At 45.1% G+C, this 5,624-nt stretch overlaps 1 long non-coding RNA gene across 1 annotated transcript in view; it reads right to left on the reverse strand.

Moving 5' to 3' along the window:
• Positions 1 to 445: 445 nt before the first annotated feature.
• The window catches only part of LOC109305901, a 19,691-nt gene continuing 14,512 nt past the window's right edge, over positions 446 to 5,624 (reverse strand). Inside the window, exon 3 of the long non-coding RNA XR_002099759.1 lies at positions 446 to 540. This is a non-coding gene — a long non-coding RNA (uncharacterized LOC109305901). The remainder of the gene's footprint in view (positions 541 to 5,624) is intronic.

Genomic DNA, 5,624 nt, shown 5'->3' on the forward strand with positions numbered 1-5,624 from the left:
TAAGGAGCATATGTGAGCATCCCATTCTTCAGTGCCTAGCTTAGAGCTGGGTGGAGAAAGGCAGTTTCACTTGGTGGGAGATTTTAATATTTTCATATTTGTTTTTATTCCAGTGAGCAACACAAACCAATAATTCCAGATCCTCCATAAAAGGGGATAGTGGCCCAGCTTTGGGACAGTTCAATTCTTTCAGTCCTCAGAGGAGAAGTGTGATGGAGAGGGGCTGGAAATAAATCAGAGCAAGCTGCTGCTGGAGAACAAGAAAAATGGCCCAGAGAAAAACAGGCTAGTGCAGGGGTCAGCAACCCCCTGCACATGTGCGGAGCACGGCATGTGAAGCCATTTTGCTTGGCACACCATCGCCAGCCTGGGCTCTAGGCAGCCACGAAGCCTGGGCTGCTCCCAGCAGGCAGCTTGGTGGCTGCAAGCCCTGCCATGGCTGGCAGCAGCTACCCAGAGCCTGGGCTGGCTGCAGCCAGGAGGCTGCAAACATCTGCTCCAGGCTCTGGTATTAGCTCCATACCAGCAGGTGCATACATGCTTCGGAGCAGACTTTGTCCAGTGGCCCAGGAGCCCAGCTCCATGTGCCCACACATCTGGTTCTGCATGTTTGTCTGCCTCTGTCTGGTCCTGTGTGTCTGTGTGCATGTTTCTGTTCCGGGTGTGTTTTGGTTCTCTGTGTGCGTGTGCATGTGTCTGGTTCTCTCTCTGCTCTCCTTTTCCCTTCTCTTATTTGTCTTTTTTCTCTCTCATTGAAACATGCTCAACAAAAAAGGAATACACAACAACAAAGGCAACATTTATGATTATTAAATATACTACTACGCAGTGTGTCCTGCCATGTACACCCTCCCCCCTACCCCCCATTTTGTTTTTCTGGCATGCCGGCACTCCGGCACCTTCTAAGGTACACATCATGGTTTTTTCGGCACTCCAGCCAAAAAACGTTGCCTACCTCTGGGCTAGTGTTTAAGAAACTAGACTCATTTCTCTTCCTCCTTTGCACTGTTGTGTTCCACTACCTGAAGCTCAGTGAGATAGTCTGCAGATCCCTTTTACTCCAGCACCAAACGACTGGGATGAAACCACTTCACTGGGAAGCAGAGGTGTTGGGAAGGTGAAATCAAATCCTGAAACACTGACTCCTTTGAGTGCATAGTAGGCTCACCCTGCAGCAGAGAAAAAGGAGCAATCCACCTCAGGTCAGCAGAACCAGTGCAGTATTGGAACAGAGGGAAGAGATGGACTGGCTTTCCTTCCTTTAATAGCGGGACAGGTATTTTGCTGCTCTGCTGTGGTCATGACATGGGGAGCTGGGATGGCAAAAGGGATCAAAGCCCCATCAGATCAGCTGAAAAAACTATTAATGCTTCATTTTTGTAACCTGCAGTTAAATAGCACAGCTTCTGTCTGCACAGGAGAGAAAATAAGTCACTTTTTTCCCAGCCTTTTGGCCTACAAGGCTTTTCTATAAAATACTGATTTTGAAATTTCATGATCCTGTTGGTAAAAGCAAGCCCTATCCTTTAAGAGTATTAAACTACCATTTCCAGTTCATCCATCCCTTAACTTGCAGGAAAACGCAAACATTACAGTGACGCAGGAAGAAGACTTTGCAAGCTAACCCCATTTAGGACTGCATATGGCATGTGCCTTCCCCTCCAAGTATGAAAATATCTATCATCCTAATCACTGTTCCCTGGAGATTAAAAACATAACTGAACAAGACTGGCAATAAACAGTGTATGTGTATATAAGGAGAGGCACTGCATCATTGCCAGTAAATCAGTTCAGTTAATCTCCACAAGACTGTTAAAACCTGATAAAACTTGTTACTAGCTGTTTATAACGTCCAAAAGTTCTTTTAAGTTTGCAAGAGGGAGTGGAAAAGCCCTCCAGGGAAGCTCCACGTGACACTAACAGTCGGCAGTGTAGATTGCAAAGTACAATTGGACCAGAATTCAGAGAGCTGAATGCCCAGGTGCACTGGAGGTAGCCCAGCCTTTCACTATACTCTAGTCCTGAAGGCAAACTTTTTGGCTCCCTTCTGTAAATTGCACTGGCTTGTAAGGTCTCTGAACAGGCAATTGCAATGGCAGAAATTGGTGGGTTGCAGTACATTCCAGCCCTGCTGTCTTCTAGCACCTGAGATGCCCGCTACCCAAGGGGCAAGGAATAAAAATGCTAGAGGAAGTCTCAGCTGCCCACTGGGAGTACCTTTACATCCATTCTGTTATTACAATGGACCCAACAGGGCTGGACCTCAGACTCAGATTGCCTACAGGTTGATGTTTTCACTCAGCAATGCTCCTAGTGTGGGTGATCACAAAATGAAGAGGTGCTTCAAACACGTCTCCCAAATAAAACTCTTTACCAAAACCATGCCCAGCAGGAATAAATCCTTGGCTTTTGCCTCATCTTTCTGATGCAGCTGATGGACCTGATGAGACAAAGAGGCTTACCTCACTTTGAAATACTCCTATGATTAAACTGATCACTTTTCTAGCCCACCTTCCAGTTTGCTAAGAGGATTTATACAGTGAAGTCTTTTAATAAAGCAACTACTTTTTTATCACCACACTTTTGTTTTTGAATCAAGCAAAATTAAGTGGATAAATCTTTTTATTTCAAAGAGAGTATTAGGTGTTATCTGGCCATTGTAAAATTGTTGCCTTTTATTGACCTTTTTGTAAGACTCTCAGAGCCATCTGTTTGATTGCAACCTCTTGATAAAATCTAGTCAAGCCTAGTCAGACAGCCAAGCTCACTTTGTCCAGACTCACCTCTGTTTGCCCTACTCAGAGCAAGTGTGACACATTAACACGGAGTCTAGGACATCTTCTACGTGAAGCTATTACAGGAAGCTCGCCTATCAGAAAACAATATAATAAGCAACAAGGGAGTACATGCCAGGAGCAGTCCTCAAGGGTGTAATGATGTAAGCAAAGAACACACGAGATAGCATCAGATACCAAAAAATATTTTACAAGGTTACGTTATTATAGAAGTGCTTGCTAGGGGAGGCCTAGAGTACAGCTAAAGGTGTGTCAGCTTTTATAGTACAAAATCACCTGCTGGGGGCCATAAATCCATCTTAAGAACAAGCTCAAGGCTGAAACTGAGCACGAGGCCTAGATCCAAAAGAAAACACAGGAAGAAGGACACCCTGGTGTTTGAAGTGCAGGGCTGAGTTAGAAAACCTAAACTCTCTTCCTTTGGCTTTACCACGTTTTTTGATTTGAAGTAGGAGTGTCATCTGGTACACAGGGCTTCTGGAGGGGCATGGATTTGAAGGGTGGGTAAGTGGTGGTATTAATCCCCATGGTACAGGGAGCCATGGTAGATAATGCCCCAGTGCCAATGCTAGCATACCAAATCCCGTTGGCAACTCTTTTTTGGCAGCAGCAGGGCAAGGAACAGCCGTGTTAACCCCTGTGTCTCCCTGAACCAATATAGGCCTGTCATTCACTGGAAGTGGAACCAATATAGGCCTGCCTCATCCCTGGAAGTGGTTCTGGATCCAGCCCATGAGGAGCCCCACAGTCTGGAGGCAGGCCAGGGGGCCAAGCAAGTTGGAGCCCCCTGACTGAAAGGATGGAAGATCATAAGGCATGCCAATATGGTTCCTTCCAAACTTGGGTCTGCTGCTAATAAAATGAGCCCTGGCCACTGACTTCTGCCCAGGCAATCAGACAGAAGAGATGTCCTGAGGTGGCCCATGTGCACACCTTACCATCATGCTCAGGAACAGCCTGCAAGCCGTGCTGTGTACAAGGCACACAGGTCCACCCTAAACTACTTTGAGAGGCTGCTGAACAATCTGCTCTCCCTAACTGTTGGTTTCAGTCATCTGAGCAGGAGGAAGTTGTCAGGTCTTGCTTTGTCAATGGTACATTTGGGGCCTTTAGTGACCTTTAAGTTATTTGGCCTTTAGGTGACCATTTGTATTATTCCAGTCATACTGGTCTCACTGTCCATCTGCTGCCTCTGCTCATAGACTTCAGACTGTGAGTTCTTTGAGTTGTGCAGTGACTTTGTATTTTGTGTGTGTACACCTCCTAGCACAATGGGATCCTTGACTGGGGTCAGTAGGTTTTTCTACCATACAAATACAGAACAGCAATCATAGCAATATGGGTAGGTCCAGGAAGGTGTAGAGAACAGCACAGAGAATGCCACGAAGGGTGCTGTGGGAGAAACCAATGAGGATAGAGTCTAATTGCTGTCTTAGAATATGTACACTTGCTGATTAATGCCCTTGCTTTATAACTGAACATTAGCAGCAACCATAGCAGCTTCAGCTTTCTCAACAGGTATATTTATGGTTTGCAGAATGTTTTAAATAGCCTCAGAAAGAACATGGATGGGATTCTGGAAAAAATATTAAAAGAATGAGGGGGAGGCTCAGTGACAAAATTAAATTGCTTTCATTAAAAAAATAACTAAAAAAAAAAGAAAAAAAAGTGTGTGGGGGGAAGGGGGAAGCACTCTGCCAGTAGAAAGTTAATTTCTTTCATCTTGGCTGGGCTGAGCTCTATGTGGGTGCAGCTCTTGGCTGGGCGCCCAGCAGCGTAGGTGTTGTTCTCTAAACAAAAGTTCAGGGCTGCCAGATGAGCCATATTACCTACACAAGGAACTTTGGCCTTTAAGCCTCCCAAATGTTTGCTTCACTGGGACAAGTATAAATGTTCTGAGTTAGCCTTTATAAAACTAAATGAAAACCCCTTGCCTGAGTGCATCTTGACAACAGATGAAGACTATTTTATTCAAAGCTGTGCACTGCCAGAGAGATGTAAATGTCAAGTGTACAAGACAGGACTGTGCATGAAGATTTACAGATAGGCTGAAGAAGGTCAAAGGGAAAAGGGTGAGCTCACAATTTTGGGAGGCTGTGAATTGCCCTTTTAGTGAGTTTCTTGGGCTTTTTGATCATGAGCACTGCAGCACAACAGTCATGCTGTAATAGGATAGGGATCTGGCTACACCCTACCTTGTGCTGATTCTGCTGTATGCCATTTGTTGTTGCAGCTGTAGAATACAAGATCTACAGAGAGCTCAGATGTTTGCTCGGCACATTGTACCTGTCCAGGGTTCCATAAATAGATCATAAAAATAATAATGATGTGACATGGTGCCAGCATGTCACATCACAAATCTGCGTCATTCTGGGGCATATCTAAGGCAGGAGAGCCCATCCACATCTGGTACAAAGAAAGAAAATTGAAGCAGCCTTCTGTTAACTGAGCAGAGATAAGCAGAAAAGGTGCAAACTGTTCCTTTTATGGGACTGAGGGAACTCTGCCCTTGCATGCTCAACCTAGCTGTAAACTTTTCTTACTCAATTGCCTTTTACAAGATCATTGGGACAGGGTCAAGCTACCTTGCCCAGAAAAGAAATTGCTCGAGATTGAAACCAGAGCAAAATCTCCTTGGGTTAGGGCAAATTCACCTCAATTCAAAGGACTGCATCATATAGATACAACTTTTTTCCCCTCTTTTCTTACAGCTATGGTTTTCCTGGGACATCCAGATCATATTTCATAGATTTCATAGATTTCATAGACATTAGGGCTGGAAGGGACCTCGGGAGATCATCGAGTCCAGCCCCCTGCCCAAAGGGCAGG

The sequence above is a fragment of the Crocodylus porosus genome, unplaced genomic scaffold (assembly GCF_001723895.1).
Source record: "Crocodylus porosus isolate Cpor-Errol unplaced genomic scaffold, CroPor_comp1, whole genome shotgun sequence".
Taxonomy (NCBI): domain Eukaryota; kingdom Metazoa; phylum Chordata; order Crocodylia; family Crocodylidae; genus Crocodylus; species Crocodylus porosus.